The sequence below is a fragment of the Streptopelia decaocto genome, assembly GCF_964273445.1.
Source record: "Streptopelia decaocto genome assembly, chromosome: 24".
NCBI lineage: Eukaryota > Metazoa > Chordata > Aves > Columbiformes > Columbidae > Streptopelia > Streptopelia decaocto.
The window spans coordinates 3,234,337-3,251,700 of NC_138679.1; positions in this window are offsets into that span (position 1 = coordinate 3,234,337).

Consider the following 17,364-nt stretch of genomic DNA (forward strand, 5'->3'; position numbering starts at 1 on the left):
AGCGCTCTGGGAGCCTCTCACTTCTTATTCCTTCCTGTCCTGCCTGGCTCCCCACATTTCTCATGAGCAGATACTTTCTGCAGGTATCTGGGGGTGGCACAGTCCTGCTGTGACAAGGAGGAGCTGCGAACCCCCCGCTTACAGCAAAGCACAGAGTGCTGGGCAGAGGCTGCAGCTTCCCAAAGTGTGGCCAGATCACAGCAACAAACAGTGAGCATTTTGGGGCTGTGGGGTAGAAAAGCACGGGTGCACTGCGTTTAATTCAGGTCGCTAAGTCCTGAGCCCTCTGAGTTATGTGTCTGTGCTGATCAGAGTTTCCCCTGCAGAAAAACCTGCACTAAAGTTCCTGATTATGCGCCACATCCTGGAATGGTCCTATTTTCCAGTCCAGAGGCAGCTTGAAATCTCTCACAAAGAAGATTTAATAAAGCATTTCCTTTCAGAGCTCAGCCAGACACAAGAGATTTCACATCGCTCAGCTAACTGCAAAGCCCAAGTCACCCATGGCCCCTTTCTCCAACATCTCATTTCAGCTCTCTGATTAACTTGGCTCAGCTCCCCTTTTCACCTTGTTTTTAATGGCAGGAGCATTTCTAGTTGTTGTTGTTTCCAGCGTTTGTTTTCCTGAATCGTACAGCCTGAATTTTTGAGAGTAAAAAAGGGATTCTGAGGGCCTCAACGGACGGAGTGCACATACTGATGCTCTTTCGAGAGACACCTGATTTCCATAACGTGCTCTGCACCTTCCCACACGCTGCAGACGCAGGTGTAACTGCGGCGATGCAAAAACCACCGGGAGATCCCGTCCCTGCTGCGCTGAGTTCAGGGTGCCCTCCTCAATTCACTCCCCATTTCTGAACATTTCGAGTTGCTCCAAATCCCAGCTCAATTCTTGGGAAAAAGGGAGGGAGGTTTCTATTGTTTTCTCCTTGAATTTCATCAGAACCTTCCTGGCTCCTAAACAAGCACCTTTGTCCAACCTCTGATTCCTTTTCCCAGTGCTGGGTCTCTCCCTGAAGTCGTGTCCTCCTCGGGTTCCTGGACATGAAGCATTATTGGGCTGTGACAACCCCAGCCACCTCCAAAGCATTTGGTGTCAGCTGGGTGACAGTGTGTAAGCTTGGAGAACACGAGGAGAGCAGCCTACGCAGTGTTGGGAATATCTACAAGAGAGGAATAGAGAACACGGTGCTGGGTTTGGCCAGCAGCCCTGAGCATTTCAGAGCTGGTTTTAGCACTCCAGCACCCGGGTGAAGGATGGACCCTCTCCATCGAAGGTCAGCATCGTGCTTCTTAACTTCTCCCTGAAAATCCTGGTGTCTCCTACTTACTCTTTTGTACTGAGACGCCAGCCAAGCACAGCTCTATTAATTCCAAAAGTGGAGTTGCTCTGATTGCCAAGGTCTGCAGCTCTGTCGTGCCTATAAATATTAATGGTCACTCTGTATGCTACGTGTTCCCACAAGGGGCTCACAGGACAGTTTACTTTGAACCGGAGAAAACATGAAAATGACCCTATTTTTCATTCCCCCCCCCGGCCCTTAATGCCTTTGTAGATAATTGGCATTTAGCAAAGGCCAAGTCAGCATTTTCACTTCTTGCTCATGTTTTCTGGGGTTTATAACTTAGTCATAAAAATTCACTTAAGTCTGCAGCTTGGAAGGAAAGCGATGAGCATACCGGCAAACGCTGAGAATTTATTTGGACCTTAGTGTTGAGAAGTTCAAACAAGCCATTCTGGAGTTCGGTCAACACGACCTCTCACCCTGGAAAACACACGGGCAGGTCAGACCCGGGAATATCACATCCCCCTTGTGCAAAGCTCGTTAATCACGTTACTGCCGCGCTGATTGAGATTGCAATCCCCTTGCGGTACAAGCCGAGCAAAGAACATGCTGAAAAAACAGCTTCTGCCCTAGAGAGCTACATACTACAACACCACGGTTTGCAAGTGAGTCAAACAAGTAGAGACTTGAAATGTGAACGAAGCGGCAGAGAAACTCCCCAGCTCAGCAGCCTGTGGTGTTCAAACCACGGGTGCTCGACGCCAGGAGACCACCAGCGAGTCTCGACGTGACAAGAGCAGCCACACGACGCAGCGGGTTGTCCCCAGCGCCCGGGTGTGATCGGTGCTGGCACCACAGCCCACGCCGCGGCACAACCAGTTGGGCCGGCTCGGGAACAGCGCGGGGCCCCAGAGCCGGGCAGCTCGTGGATGATTCGGGGCTGATGTGGGAGTTCCTGAAACCAGCACGACGCTTCTCAAATTTCGTCTCACGAGGGGTCTCACGGGGCGGTCAGCAGCAGGGCTGGACAGCGGGCATTTGCATTAGCTGTTGATAATTTGTTGGCTGCATTTTGATGTTCGATGTTAGATGGAGAGATACTGTCTTGAACTGGTGAATCCACCACTTAATCCATGAGCTATTTCAAAGAGAGGAAAGAAATGGGTGATGCAGAGTGATTCCTTGATGTGCTGTGTGCCTGTCACCGACCTTTCCCAAGCATGTACAGCTCCAGCTGGATCTGGACGTGGGATGAGCACAAGCACAGAGCCTTTGCACCTGGTTTCAGGCTCCTTTCTTGTGCAATCACCTCTGGCATCAGTCACACGAGGTCTGTGCTAATAAACTAAGCAGTGCCTGGACTGCTCTCTGTTCATGTTGGAGTATTGCGGTGCAGTTTTGGCCCAGTCCAGATGCATTTCATTGGCCAGGGACTGTCCCTTAGTCTAGAGGTGACTACACAGGTTGGTAAGATAAGGTTCTGTGCCAGCTGTGCTCTCTATGCAGAACAAAGTCCCAGGCACATTGAATTTACATACTCAGCCAGAGCACATGGGACCCCCTCAGTCTTATAGGAGCCGAGGTTCACTCAGGCCAAGCAGCTCTTGCCATCATCCATGGTTTGCCTGGAGAATGGAGTTCAATAAGTCATCGGTGAACAGGTTAAATAAAGTAGATGCTGGCACCGAGTTTAGCAGAAGATTCTATTATCTGGAATCTCTTGGTGTTGATTTTCTGGCCTGCAGCCACCTGCAAACATCTATCTCAGGGCATTAGCTCAGTTACCATAACAACTCATCCAGGAACAACTCCTGACAGCTCCAAGAGCCGACCAAGGTCCCACGTGATGCAGAAGCCACTCTTAGGTCAAGATGAGCATGTCCAGGATTCTCCCTCTTCTGCCATCCAGCCTCGGTGTCCCTGGCGAGCGCCGGTGCTTAGACAAGCTTTAATATGCTCAGGACCCCGCTTTATCATTCAGAGGCTGTTCAGCCTAATTTTTCAAAGGTCCATCCACTCGAGGAGCTACCTCCTGGCAGAATAACAAGACCATTCATCTTTGGGGAACCTGGCTAATTCCCTTATTGGCATTCAGGTTACAGTCTCTGATTATTGGATTCATAAATGAAAACCACGACTGAGCCACTTGCACAAGGTCCAGTTTAGCTCACGCTAAGGACCTACTGCCTACATTTGAGTCTTGCAACGCCATAAGGATCGATGTTTGACCTGAACGCTCGGTAATGGTTCACTCCAGGCTGACATGACTCCACTATCCTGTCCCCTCTTGTCACTCTCACCGGAATTGCCTGAGAAGCAGTCACCAAGCACACGAGATGATGTTGGATCTCTAGGAAAGAGAAACCAGGAAACAATGTGATGGACACAGTTTGACCCTGCATAGAAAGCCAACATTACAGCCCAGACATGAATTAAGCCCCTTACACTGGGTTTTGATGTGATTTTGGGACGCCTGCGCCTTCCACTGACCTCAGCAATTACTCCTGAGCACGGAGGGGAAACTTTTCACTCCCATCCATCTACTACAGCCTTGCCCTGTTAAGCTCAGGCCTGGCAGCAGGCTCCAAGGCATCTCGCAGCAGGATAACGATCCTTTAAATAGCACTGGGGCTCCCTCTTCTCGGGGAGAACTAATTAAGTTCTTCAGCACATGCTTAGACATATGTTGACCTGGTATGGCCTTAACGGGCCTGCTTCCATCTACTAGATAAATAATACTGGCTTAAAAAATATCCTCCTAGAGACGCGTTACTCAGGCAACAGCCAGGTGGGGGACTGACTTCTCCATCTCTGTGGCTGAACGTAGCATTTATGTGTATTACTCACAGGCCAAGCTCTCTGCTGTTGTAAACTCCTCAAAATCAGTTAAGTGATTTTTAAGTTCCGACAGCACCGGTGCAGTTACCTCTGCTGACCTCTCGCAGTGTACAGGCCAGAAAATTACACCTGTATTTAGCTGAGGTACTTACTGTTCAGCCCAAGAAGCTCATTTAATGAAAGCAGAGGGTTGCATCAGTGGAGATCATGGTCCATAGAATCTCAATTCCTTCCCTGTGCAGTTGCACGGGATTGCAGTAGATGAAACTGAGCTAATGTGTCCCACGGCGGGTCTGTCTTGGCTCTAGGCAAAGAATTAATGAATGGAAAGTATATTCTATACCATTTTGTTTTTCTGGTGTGATATGGCACAGCTTCCTGGACTTCTCTGCAGCTGCGCTGATTTATACCAGCTGAGGGTTTTGCCCAGTTGAAATAAACGCCTTCTCCTGCATCCTGGTGTTTTATGCGGTAAATGAAAAACAGGTTGGGCTCACAGCACATCCTCGGCAATTACAATCCCCTGAAATTTGAAGCGAGGAAGCAAGCGCTGGAATATTAATCCTGTTCTGGGTTTTGCAGAAAACCTAACCGGTGATTGAACCTAACCAAGCCTAAGCAGGCTTGTCCTTTACCAGCACCCAACACAAATCCCCACCCTCTAAACTGTGAACTTCTTTAAGTCCTGATGAAATGTTTGCAGCACAGGCTCAGTTTCTCATCTGCATAATTGCAAAGAACAGCTCCCAGGAGTCAGGAGACTCACCCTGCGCCGCCCGCCTGGCCGGGTGGGGCGGCTGCTGTGCGGAGCCGCTGCCCACGGGTGCACGGATCTTGGTCACCGTCCAAGGCACCATAACGAGCTCTGTGAGCAACCAGGAGCCCTGAAGACGTACCCTTAGAAACCTGGAAAGCTTCAGCCTCTGTTCCGGAGACCCCAGGTGATGGCCCTAGATGATTTCTAAGGGTCTTCAGAAGAGTAACTGAGAAATTAATCCTAGTTTTGCTAAGCTTAACTTTTCTACGCAGGGTCTGTACTCCTGTCAGAAAATGTTTATGGAACCATAACCCCAGAAAACCACCATTTACTGCTAATGCATGGAGGCAATTCAAGCTCTGTCTTACTGTAAACATCCTCAAAGTGCTCCTAAAGATACAGGCGGCCCTTGTTCTAAGATGAGAAATGCATTTCCAGGAACACACACCAAAGAGGGGGAGCCTTGCCTATGGGAAAAAGCTTCCGGACAGTTGCAGGTTATCTGGAAGGTGAAGGTACCTTTTGCAGAAGGATAAATAGGTCTGAAACCCTGCAAGTGGCTTATCCCCAACTATACAGTGTGACTGAGAAAACCAAACAGCCAAAGGATCGGGTTGATATTCTCCACACGCCGGGGTCAGGGCCTCTTTGGTCAAATGCCATTTTCGATCGCACGTCTGCAGCGCTTTAAGTATTTGTCTCTTTTCTTATTCAGATAATGCCAAAGAGCGCAGCTGGAGCCACGGGAGACGGGGAGCGTGCCGAGGGCTGACGGGAGGCAGATGGGGAGCTTGGCCGTGGAGAAGCAGCCACCAGCGCTTGGTAAGTCCCCCAGCTCAAGGACTGGTCAGAAAGCAGCTCCGAGTGTTTCCAGCGCTGCCCATGAGTAATTAATCCAAGCAAAAAAAATAAACCCAACAAATAACGTTTCCTCACCAGCGCGCCAAAGGAGAAGCGTGGGTGAGGCCTCGGCTCCGGAGGGCAGCGAATCCGAGGGAAATGCCCGTGAAAAGGTGATTTCTGCCTGGTGATGGAGTGAGAAGGAGCTGAGCTGGACGTTGCTCAGGGCTCCAGATGGGGACATGGGACACCTGAGACGCCTCCTGACTCACAGGATCCCTCAGTAAGTCACTGATCTTGGTCTTTCCTATGTTTAAGTCTGAGATAAGTTGTTCTTCCCTTTCTCCGCTCTTTGTCCATCCAGCTGGGACTGTGTGGGCTCCTGAACAGTTCCCTGACGTTGAGGCTGAAGTCTCTATACAGCAAATAAGCTGTTAAGTGCCCTATAGACACCCTGGAGCTTGACATCCTTTATACACCCAAAAGAGAGAAACCGTTTGGTCACTGTCACCGCAACTATCTCACCTGACATGAGGGACCCTCTGATACACCAAAACTGCTTCATTTTTGAGCCAGGGTTTATCAGGCAACGAGCATCCTTGTGTTGTTCTTCCATCTGCGCCTCAGTCCCCCCCTCCAATAACTCCTGATTCACCCCAGTTTGATGGGAAGAGAGAGGTCTCGCAGACCCATGATCATTTCAATTTTCATGTAAAAACAGCAGCTGGGTAGAAGAGAGACATTTGAGTTAATATCCTACTGAAGGAAAGGTAATTACACCTCTTGCTCCCTATCTATTTGGAGCTGGCATTTAGATACCGTCTGGCAATGCGGCCCTGCCAGGCTCAGACCAGCGGCAGCACTTGCGGCCCCTTGTCTGCAAAGTGAGAAACTGCTGGAGAGCTGACGAGTTTATTAGGGATCCGGGGGGATAATTAACGGTGCCCTGGGGTGTTACAGTGAGCTGGGAGCACCGGGAAAGGAAGAAATCAGGAGGATCAGGAGAACGGGTTTCACCAGTTCCTCTGCTCGCGAACAACTCATTTTTTAGGTTCAAACTTATTTTCAGGACCAAATGGATGTTTCTTTAAGCACTTTCCCTAGAAAATTTCAATGACTGGCAACTGTCTTGCCAAACCCTCCCAACCTGCATTTTCTGGTTTCCAACTGAAAAACATGCCTTTTTTTTGGCAATGAGAAAACATTTCAATTCTTTTTTTCCAACAAAAACCAATTTGATGAAATGCCACGGAAAAAGAAGTTGCTCGATTTTTTTCCTTTCTTAGGAACAAAACCATTTCCCCAAGTGCTTCCTTGGACTTTGCACAGGGAGATACTGTAAGACAAAGATGTTAATGTGGTCACAGCTGAAGATCTTTCAGTCCACGCACCTCTGCGTGTCTGTCTGCCCTAAAATCATGAGCTTTTTGGGGCAGAGCCAGTACTTGTCCTGAATGCTTGGAAAGTGCCTCACACAGCCCTAAATAACAATGTAAATGATGATAATAATATTAAAGTGGAGGCGTGCCACACTCAGCACCACGGTCCTAAATCCATGTCCTGCTTCTAGTAGAAGGTTTGGTTGGCCCCACAAAGCCTGAGAGACCAGTTCTGGACCTGATAATCACAGACTCGCTCTGCAAAAAGCGAACTGACCTGAGCTGAATGAGGTCCGGTATCTACTCTGAACACCTCGTGCCGGTAGCTGGCAGCTCTGGGCAGCTCTGGAAGGCTTTTAGCAGCTCAGGGGATATCTGCAAAGAGTAAATGAAGCGTGGTGGTGTGGGGAGCTGCCTGGACTAATGTTTCTTTCAGAGATAGGCTTTGATTGACACTTCAAATCTGCCTGACAATCTTCTATTCTAAGTGCAGTGGCTGCGTTTCTTCAGAGCAGGAAGAGCTGGTTTGGTTGCCGTCCTTCAAATGATGGATCTTTTCGCATGGGAAAAAGAAGAATAAAAAACAACAAAACCCAACAAACCACCTGGAAACGGCTACAGGTAAAGCATAAAAAGACTAAACCTAACTAGATCTATTTGAAGTGTTTCTGTTTTTTCCCCTCTACGCCATAATCCAGCGCAAGGTGTACAAGAGGCTGTTGCGTTGCAGAACAAGAACTGACTGCTTGCTTTAACTGCTCATTATGTTGTTGTTTTCCTTCAAGAGGTTCTTAATGTGTTACAGACAGGACTGTGCAACCCTCTCCTGCTCGCTCGTTGTACCTTTCCTCTTCCACGGCCCGTCCTCCCCACGCTGCCTCTTACTCCTTAGTTTCAGGCACCCTTGGCGCTTGCGAAATGCTGGGATGAGACCATTTGACAGCCACTTTTTACAATGGAATTTAGACGTGGGTTTACCTGAGCCTGCCCAAGCAGAAGGTCGGGTCTCCAAAGGGGCAGAGCTGTGCTCCTTCTGAACTCACGCTTACGTGGCCAAACAGGTCTCTTGTTTGAGTTGTCCCGTCTCTCCTCCCCATCTAGGTCCATCAAAAACCAGCCACACTCTTCAGACCGCACAGATTCGGGATGTTGTTGTACATACGATTACCAGTTAAGATGCTGATTGTAAGAACTGCTCTGAAATGGATGTTTCCCTCTTTCTCTGTGAACACAGGTGTGGCCAAGACCGAGGACCAAAGCTGAAGGGTGTGCAAGCTCCCATCAGCATGTCAGCCTGGGCGCATCACGAGGTGGAGACGTTTTCGGCTTGGATGGGATTTCTTCCTGTCAGGAGTGTTTATCTTTGGGATCCTGCTATTGACGGGGCATCGCAGACGGGATCACCAAAGCACCGCTGCTTGCTGCTGCGTTCAGCTCGGCCGCGGAGCCGCGGCAGCTGCTCTTCCCCAGCGGCAGGAGCAGAACACAAGCCCAGGCAGCTCAGCTCTGCAGGGGCAGCTCAGGCCGAGACATGTTTCAGCCACTGTGCTTCTCCTGTACCTCCTGTACCCAAGTCGTGGATGCATCGAGCGCTTCAGTTTTCAGGCCCATCAGCCTGGCAGCTTTCCTCGGCATTAAATTTACTTTTTAAACTTCCATCAGTGTTGTACCCAGAGGGAGCGCAGGAACAGATGCAGCCTGTGAAGTCTGGCTTTAATTCACCTGCCTCATTTAATTTGCTGCCCTGCCTTCTAATCAATGACTCTGCACTAGGGGTCCTGGGAATACAGATATTTTTTTTCCGTATATAGGAGAATTCAATGCAGAGGCTGCGCTCTCAGGGTCTCCAGCAGGTTGTGTCACGTCTCCTTTGAGGCTGCTTCATTATGGATCTCCCTTCCCCAGCAGCACTTGCAGACGCTCTCCAGTTCGCAGCAGCTGCACCGCATCCCCTCGCAAGGGCCCGTTGGCCTCCCGACGCGCTCTCCTTCCCGCTGCTCCTGGTTTTCAGCTGCATGGCTTTATTTTCAGGGCCACAGGCTGCTTTTTGGGGCTCTGTCACGCCACCTCAGGTTGTGGAAGCCAAATGTGCCCCGTTACCTCCCAGGTGCTCCCAGCAGCACTGCAGGACCAGCAGTGCTTTGCAGCGCCTCCTTTCTCCCGGCCAGGCCATCACGCCTCCCTCCGTCCCATTTTTTGATGTCACGTTAATTCCAGGCAGTGCTTCCTTAACGAGCCGGTGTCCAAACCCTGGGAGACACGGTTTTGGCTGGCAGCACCTATTTTGTGACGTTGGTGCTTTACCTTGCATATGATAATCTGTATCAGATTGCTCTCTGCCTGCTAAAATGGACAATTAGGATCCAGTTGTAATGCAAATTGCACGGTGGAATAAAAACCACGGGGAACAAAATCACAAATAAGTATTTATGTCAGCCTTTGTTACCACGTAATGGGTCCCGCTCAGTTACTGCTCGCTGCGAAGCATCAGCCGGCAGAGAACCCGGTGTGCCTTTGTGTTTTATAGGCACGAGCTGCCGTGCTGCTCTGCCTAAAACTGCCTCGAGGCGCTCGCGGGCCCCGATAATGTGTATGTGTGCAAACCGAACAGACAGATTGCCGCCTACACTGGAAATTTGATGATTGCCTTGTTTTTCCAAGGCTGTTTTATACTGCAGGCCAAACCCATGGGGTAATTTCCAGTCTCTGTGCACAGGGCTGAGATGACGTGGGGAGAGAAGCGCGGAGACGCCGGAATTTCAATCTGCCACATAATGTGCTCCTAATGCTGATAGTCTTGTAAGTGTGTTGTTGTCATCGGTGTCACTGTGGTTGTCATTGTCGTTGTTGTCTTCCCATGTTTGGTGTTAAATGTTGTAAATGCAGATAAATATTTAAATTCGTCAAACAAATCTAAAGTTCCTGTGGAATTAAACACACGGGAGTCCTGCAAATGCAAATGGAAGAGGTGTGTCTTCATTTAAAACAACAAACCCTAGCAAAATAAAGCGATACGCTGCCGATACGGCCGCTTTTACTGCATATCGGCTTTGCATTTCCCCAGGCTCTGGGTAGCAGAGAATCGAGCAAAACTCATCTTTGAGAGCTGAGGTGGAATATCCACCCTTACAAAGCCAGGCAGGTGTTTGAAGGGTTTGAGCTTGTACCTGTGAAACCCAGAGCGCGGGCAGCGCCTGTTCCCATCCCGCTGAAATGGTGGTTTCTAGAGCCCGGCGAGGACCAGGAGTGAGAGGTGGTGACGCCAGATGGATGAGCTGAGTTCAAAGTCCTCCTAGACTCTATGGCAACAGAGCTGGTATAGCTACTCAGAAAAGCCTTTGCAACTACCAGAAATGACTCTAAATGGCCTTATTTTCCTGCTAGCAGTGAAATAAGCAGCTTCAATGGGGAGGAGTAAATCCATTTGATTGTGCATGTTGCTGGGAATAACCCTCTTATTAGTTATTAGTAATAACCCAGTCTATTGCCGGCAGCGTGGCCACCAAAACAGCCTTATCCGACAGAGAACCCTCGTGTTGCTCCTAATGTTTCCAATTACAGCTGAACGAGGGTTAGTTCACCTGAAGGAAAGAGCGGCCTCTATACCCTGGGGGTGTGAAACGGCAGCTCCAGTCCAGGATTTAGATGAAAATTGTCCATTGAAATTGATGGCAAAGCACCTGACGACCACAGCAAAGCTGTTCTCACAAGGCAATGCCCTGGGAATTCTCACTTGGGATACACCAGATTCTGCTCTCCTGGGTGCAATTATAAATCCAGTGTAGCTCCATTTGGAACTACTGTTTTTGTCCAATGCAAATGAGATTGAGATCTGGCCCAGGCTGTTTCCATACACAATGGAAACCGGCTGAATGATGGAAAACAGGAATCAAATCTCATGTAAATCTAAATGGAAATACCGTGCTCGCTGTTACATCAGAATAAATTGGAAGCGAGTCTGCTGATTCTAATGGAATTCGTCTGGATTTACACCAGACTGTGGCTCGGCATTTGTCAGTTGGCTGCACATCGACATCAAAACACAAACCATGCTACCTCATCTGAATAGCTTTGAACAATTTCTTCCTTCTCCTTTACATTTAAGCAATTGCCTTTGCATCCTGATAGCTGATTAGCCTTTTCAAACAAATAAACCCCTGCAAACAGACACCAACAAATGAGCCCTACTCCTGCTAGCATTTGCAGAATCTAAATGATGAATATGAAGCACTGAGCTTGGTTTTGCAGTCACTTAAACTTGCTCCCGTTCCCCTGTGTTCACAACGTAGAGCAGTGGGACTGAGCTCAGGGGAGGACAGACTTGAGCAAAAACTGGGGATGTAGTTACACCAGAAAACACGTTATTTCCTAAAAAAAGGTTTATTTCAAAATGGCAATCTTACCTATTTGGGATACAAATATCTAGAACATGTCTTACTGACCCAGTGTTGTCCTTCAGGGTTTAAGTCCAGGCTTTAAGCTCTGGGTATGTCAGCCTGGACCTGTCCAGTTCTGCTTCCTTACAGCTTTTAGTACAGCAAGAATGCTGGAACAGAAGAGTCTCCTGCTGCTAAGCCTCCACCAGCACCAGGGAGGTGACTTTTTTGTAGTTTAATAGTAAGTTGTCAGTTTTCAAGCCTGTCAGCACAGTGCTTTCTCCCACAGCGAGGCGCTCATTGTAGCAAGGAGTTATTCCTGGGCTATATGAAAGAGAAAAGAGCTCCCTTTCTTCTTTAAAAGGAGAGAAGAAATAGTCTTCCTGCCAGAAGCCCAGGGATGGTATTGGGCTATCAAATGCTGGTAGAACTCCCTAAAAACGTTAATTATGGTAACACCTAAAGCAGCAAAAGCTGCGCTGAGAGCTGACACGAGGAGGGTGAGATGCAGGGCCGGCCCATCCACGACCAGCTGCAAAGAGCGTGAGGAAGGAACACGAGATATTGGAATACTGGGGATACTGGAATATTGGGGATATTGGGGATATTGGAAGCATCTGTTCTCTCCCGTTCCAGAGTCTGGAGGCTCCTGCTCATCCCAGCACCTCTTCTCTTTCCTATTGCTGTTGATTGAATTTTGTTTCTATTTTTTTCCACTTTGACCATAGGTAAAGGAGGGAAAGTGGGTCTACAAAGCAATTTCCCATGTGCTTCCCAATCTGTCTGTCTGCTCCATAGAAATAGTTGTTTTTCTCAGGGATAAAGGTTGAAGATAATTCCTTTAAGTGGCAATTAAGCTCCAGGTAGCTGCAGAAAGCTGCAGCTTTCTCCAGCTCCTGTGGAGACGCAGCTTGAGCCACAGGTTTCCCTTCTTCCCTGAACCAGGACAGTTTTTCTTCTGTCTTTGTTTTGTGGCTGATGGTGATTACGGCCCCGTTCCTCCGGGGCTGCCCAAAGCGACTGGAGCAGCAGGGAAAACGAGAAACCGAGGATGCTCCATAAACTGCCTGCGCCCTCTTTCTAAAACGCACTAATTTCATAGAGCAGGAAATAGTTTCCTCGCAATCCTGATTCGAACTCCTCGTGTTTCACCTGCAACACGTCTGTTTTCCAAGCACTGAGTCCAATTCAATCTCCTTCCACCCCTGCTGCGCCGGCAAACGTTGGAAAGAGACTTTTGATCAGGTTGGGTGGATTATTGTGGGCTGATGGAGCAATACTTGCACTCCCAGGACTCAAAGCGAGCCTCATCAGCGGACGCATGTGATCAGTTTGGCTCATTAGTTAACGAGGTTAATGCGGACACCTGTATGAGCCAGCTGATGTGCAAGGGGACGTGTCTGGCCACAGCGATTGCTCCAGATGACACAGCAGATCACTGGCAGAGCCGTGAACAAGCAGAGCACAGCACGGGGCTTTATCTTCAGGCCTTCTCCAGGTCTGGAGTGATCCCATCCGCCCTTCGGAGCGAGCGGATGGAGCTTGAGGAGATGGCTCAAATTCAATCTGGCTTCAAATCCTCCCCACGCCTCCGTTTGCCAAGGAACGTGCGCCACTAACGCAGAGGGTCTCCCTTTCCCAGACAGGCTTATCATCAACGGCATCAAACAGCAGGACGTTACCATTTCTACCTGGTTTTAATGATGTATCGCCCCTGAATTACACACCATCCGTGACAGTAATTTTCTCTGATTTGGACAGGTGGATGGAATTACGGCGCTCTCTGTTTGGTGTGCTAACAGAACCAGAATTAATATTTTGTCTTGCCTGGCTTATCTTAGCTAGACAGTAGCTATTATTTCACCTACTCTGCTTCTCTTCCCCTTCCTTCCCACAACTAAAATGATTCGATTTTGAGCTATACTTGAAGCAGGACTCACCTCAAATCAGATTTACGGTCACACCACTGGTGTTCGCCGCCCCGCGTGGGACACTGCGTTGTGTCAGGTTCCATTCGGTTTGCATTGTTTGCCTTTGTTTCTTCCCTTTCCCGTTCCTGCTCATGGGTGGTTGTTTTCTCGTCATGTGCGGCATCAAAAGGTTTTTCCCACCTCTTTTCTTTCCCTTTATTTTTTCTTGCCTTTTTTCCCCCTCCTTTCTCCCTATTTTCCTGACCCTAATTAAAATGTGCTGGGCACAAAACGTGTAATGAAGGACTGGACTCATTATTTTTGTTTATGGCAAAACCCAAGCAGAACAGAACTCTAAATGGGCTCTGGTTGAGTCCCATCTCCCTCCATAAAGAGTGTAATAAATATCAGCCACATTGATTTTCCTTCCCCATGAACCCTTTGCTATTTGTTCTGGTCTAAATGCACTGTGTTTTCCTCTGAGGTTTCTTTTGCTTTAACTGTTCTATTATCTGTTGTTGTTATTAATCTATGTTGAGTGTGTAATTGAGATCCTAAGAGAGAGGTTAAGAGAAACCCTTTGGGAAGACATCTGAACTACACACAGAAAGAAAGAACCCAAGGCATTGAGGCCAACTGCTCCATTTACCTGGTGGAGCCATTTCCTTCATCAAGGGCTCTCATTCACTCCAGACTCAGCTCTCCTTCTGTAATTAGCTCTGTGTATGTGTTTTTAACCTCTATTTGATTTTTGCATTGATTTCGTTGCCTCGGGGTGCATTCGCACATTGATTCCCTAGCCCTGATTTCTCCATTACCTGCAGTTGTCCGCTGACCGGGTGTTACAGTCGGGGACGTCGTGGGCAGAGGAGGGAGGATGTGGCCCCTTTTCCTTCCCATCTTCACGCTGTGATTTGAGCTGGCCCAAATAGAACTTGTTTTGGGGTGATGCGGAGTCCCGAGCACTCGAACTTCCCGTCTCCCTTGTTCGGCTGCTGCCGCAGGGCTGTATTGCAAATACACAGCATCCATTATTGCCCGCTGACTGTATCAGCTCCCTAATCTCAGCAGATAAAGAGTTCTTAGTGTTTTCTTAATGTCTCTTTGTAGTTTATTAGAGGCCTAGGAGGCACGAGGGGGAAATGAGAATGTGACTCAGAAATCCCTGGCCCGAGTCACGTGCTTCCTTTGCAATCTCATTTGTAACCAGACTATTAAAAGTAAATTACCCGAGCCAAGTGGCGACGCTGCAGCGTAAGGGCTGGGGAGGGGGAAGAACACTTCCCTCTGGTGTCTCCAGATGCAAGCAGCTTAGTTCAGCCAGTTTAATCTGCGCCTTTCTGCCCACACTGGGAGTTTTGCTGTCGCTATGCGAGGACTGTTGGCGCTGGCCCCTGTGGACACGGCTGCCTTGATTCCCCTCCAGACCTGACGTGGGGACGCCTTCACCCTCCCGACGCGAAGCAGCGAAAGGGAGATGGAGGCGCCTTCCCTGAAGAATCCACCGCGAACTGACAGCTGACGACTCGCTGTCACGTTTCCATGGCGTTCCCATCACGCCTGCTTCCAGAGATGTCTAATGAACGAAAGCAAACTGGGATGAGGGATTATCAGGCATTAAATGGTGCTGCTGAGCCAAGCCTCCCGCTCCGTTTGCTATGACAATTCCTCTTCTCTCCTGCAATCCACGGCGCGGCCTCAGTTCATACAAGCGAGCTCAACCCTCAGAAGTTCCCTTCTCATCCCCCCTATTTTATTTGGGGATTTCTCTGAGTGTCTCCCTGAACTTCCATGGGATGTGGACGCACCCATTTACAAACCCATGCTGCTGAAGGTTTTATAGAAGTAATATTGACCTTCCCATAGACGCTGAAGAGAATGGAAAGTCCCGCTTCCCTGTGAAACTAAACTAAAATTGTATTTGATGAGTTCTATAAAATGCTTATAGATTTCTATCTTTTCCTACTTTGGCCAAAACATCTTTTTTCCCACAAAGGCCGGAGGAAGAATATTTACAGAGAACGAGGGACATGCGTTTCTGAAAAATATTTGTGCTGGCAAATGGTTGCAAATTTGTAATCTTACAGATGCGTCTAAATAAATAATAGCACAACTTTGGCTGCATTTGCAAAAAAAATACATTGGATTTACGGGCTTGTTTCAGGTAAAACCAGGATCTAAATTAGACTTACTGGGTATTTACAGGCTTTATATAGTTTACATATACATACACATACATACCCAAGGGTGAAAAGGTGAGTCTCTGCACACTAGGTGACAATCAATGGTTCAGGGTTAGGCTGGGCCTGCAGGGCTGCGCTGGGCAGAGGAAGATTCATCCTGTTTCTGATCCCACAGCATCTTGTGCCTCCTTCCAAAAGGTGCAAAAACCCGCCAGTTCTTCCTCAGAGCAGCTCAAATCTCCCCTTCTCGCTGTTCATTGTCTCCTGACACGAGCTCATTGCTTATCAGCATCACTTGCCCTAAACCCTGCAAACCAGCCATCAAGCCTCTTCCCTCCCCCGAGTAGCATTTCCAGCAACCGGACAATGTCTTGAAACAAGAGCTGGATCTTTATTTGCTTTGTGGCTCTTCGCTTGGTGTTTTCTAGGTTTTCTGCCATGGAGAGAGCACAGAAATATTCCTTTCATTTTCAACGAAAGCTGAGATAAACTGAAGCACAAGAGACTGAGCACTGCAAAAGGTTTCCAAAGAATTGAAAGAGCTACCACCTAATACATTGTGGCCCCAAGCAACCTGTTGTCTGAGATAGCCTAAACCAACCCATTATTACAATGTACTTAAATATCCACTAATTAAAAATGAATAAACTCCTTTTATGTGTAAGCTTCACAAGTACGTGATCCTTGCTTTCCTCTGGAACCTCTTCCTTTCTTCCCACTGAGTCTTTTATTTCCCTCTTAAGTCTCTGTCTTTTCTCAACCCCAATGGCTTTGCTCAGTTCATCCTCTGTCATTTGCAGCTGGATCTGGAAACATTTCTCAGGATGTTTGACATATCCATCATTTAGATAATCAGAAGGAAAAAAACCCTTCAGTTTCCAGCTATGAACACCCATAAAAAACACCGAGGAAATAAAAACCCCTCACCTTGAACTTCCCCTCCTGCTTTTCTTTTCATTTCGTTTGCGAATCTGACTTGACAGTCTTTACTCTGGCAAAAGTCCCACTGAAGTTATTAAGGGCAAGAGCTTGTCAGGATTAAGAGGAAGGATTTGAAATATCAGTGAGTGATAGCAATAACCCCAGGTCTATTAGGCCGGATAAGTGTTTGCAAAGGACATTAACCCCGGTGCCTTGAGCTGCTGACTGCCCTGGGGGGAAAGGAGATGTTTCCAATGGGGACACCCACCCATAGCTGCTTGTAATAAGCTTTTGCATCCCTTCCTGAACTCGGAGCACTTACAGCACCCATCTGACCATCAGAAACAGGGCGCTGTTGGAAATGAACGGGCAGCGAGGAGCCTAAATGGGAATTAAGCATCCCCTTGGTCCATTTGAAGGGCAAACGCGACTCAGGGCAAAGTGAGTGGATCAGGAAAGGAGAAATCAGGATGCAGTCAGTTAAACATGATTTCTTTACGCCTTTTTATGCTTTCTTGAGTCTGTAACACTGGACAGACTCGGGATCACGTGTGTTTGCAGCTGGGCGCAGGGAGACCTGTTTACAGGTACCTGTGTCACGGTGTGCGTGGTGAACGCGGTGAACGCGGTGTGCGTGGTGAACAGGAACGCGGCGTGCGCGGTGAACACGGTGTGTGCGTGGGGAATGGGAACGCGGTGTGCGCGGTGAACGCAGTGTGCGCGGTGAACGGGAATGCGGTGTGCGCGGTGTGCGCGGGGAACGGGAATGCGGTGTGCGTGGGGAACGGGAACGCGGTGTGCGCGGTGAACGCAGTGTGCGCGGTGAACGGGAACGCGGTGTGCGTGGTGTGCGCGGTGAACGGGAACGCGGTGT